Raw genomic sequence first — 1,634 nt, forward strand, 5'->3', positions numbered from 1 at the left:
AGAGTCTGGAGGAAGACTGGGGAGAAGGAAATGCCAAACTGCCAGAAGTCCAGTGTCAAGTACCCACAGTCAGTGATGGTCTGGGGTGCCGTGTCAGCTGCTGGTGTTGGTCCACTGTGTTTTATCAAGAGCAGGGTCAATGCAGCTAGCTATCAGGAGATTTTGGAGCACTTCATGCTTCCATCAGCTGAAAAGCTTTATGGAGATGAAGATTTCATTTTTCAGCACGACCTGGCACCTGCTCACAGTGCCAAAACCACTGGTAAATGGTTTACTGACCATGGTATCACTGTGCTCAATTGGCCTGCCAACTCTCCTGACCTGAACCCCATAGAGAATCTGTGGGATATTGTGAAGAGAACGTTGAGAGACTCAAGACCCAACACTCTGGATGAGCTAAAGGCCGCTATCGAAGCATCCTGGGCCTCCATAAGACCTCAGCAGTGCCACAGGCTGATTGCCTCCATGCCACGCCGCATTGAAGCAGTCATTTCTGCAAAAGGATTCCCGACCAAGTATTGAGTGCATAACTGTACATGATTATTTGAAGGTTGACGTTTTTTGTATTAAAAACACTTTTCTTTTATTGGTCGGATGAAATATGCTAATTTTGTGAGATAGGAATTTTGGGTTTTCATGAGCTGTATGCCACAATCATCTGTATTAAGACAATAAAAGACCTGAAATATTTCAGTTAGTGTGCAATGAATCTAAAATATATGAATGTTAAATTTTCATCATGACATTATGGAAAATTATGAACTTAATCACAATATGCTAATTTTTTGAGAAGGACCTGTATGTTGTGTGCTGGGGGTGGGAGCTTAAGGTTGCTGGTCATAAAGAACTTGTCCATGAGGTTATGGCTCAAGGAGGTTTGAGCAGTGGTTCCGGGAAGCTTCTCTGACGCTGATCAAGAGTAGAACTCTGGAGGTAACCTCTGGAAAACACACAGAGCCAGGAAACCACTAAGAGATGAAACAGAGGAACTATCAGGGAGGGCAAGAGGTATTACATAGGTTGACACTCCAACCTTAAATGACCAGCAGCCAGCTCCTCTTAAGCTCCAGCTGATGAGCTTCATCAATAGCAGATGTGCAAGAGCACACCTGCACACTATTTGTCTGTCTGTCTGACCTCTGTGACCTAGGTTGCACACAGAGGTCACGTATCATCTTGAAATTTCCTTGGTGATATCCCTCAGCCTAATGTTTTACAAACCTGCCAAAACACATCTAATAAGGCGTTTCCAGCGCACCGGTGTGGTTGTCTCTTTCAATGCTATAGCTGCAGGTAGAGAGCTGCATCCGCTGAACGCGCAAAAACATTGCAGCTGAAACTTTCTAGAAACTCGTGTCGCTCAGAGCACTTGGGGACAAGCTGTACCCAATGAATTCGCCGCTCCTCTGACGATGCTGTCGAGGGCTGCCCGGCTCGACACGCCCCCAGCATGGATACAGCGAGCAGGAGCAGACGTTCAGGAGGCGCGCTCACTGTGCTGGAGACTGGGGCCGCAATGGGAGTTAACGCATCCAAGTTTCAAGAGTTCCTGCTACCGGCGTCGCTGCACTAAACAAAGACTCCGGTTTCTGTTTTCTCCCTTCCTCCCCCCCCCCCCCCCCCCCTCTCTCTCT

This window comes from Girardinichthys multiradiatus, chromosome 2, assembly GCF_021462225.1.
Source record: "Girardinichthys multiradiatus isolate DD_20200921_A chromosome 2, DD_fGirMul_XY1, whole genome shotgun sequence".
NCBI classification, from domain to species: domain Eukaryota; kingdom Metazoa; phylum Chordata; class Actinopteri; order Cyprinodontiformes; family Goodeidae; genus Girardinichthys; species Girardinichthys multiradiatus.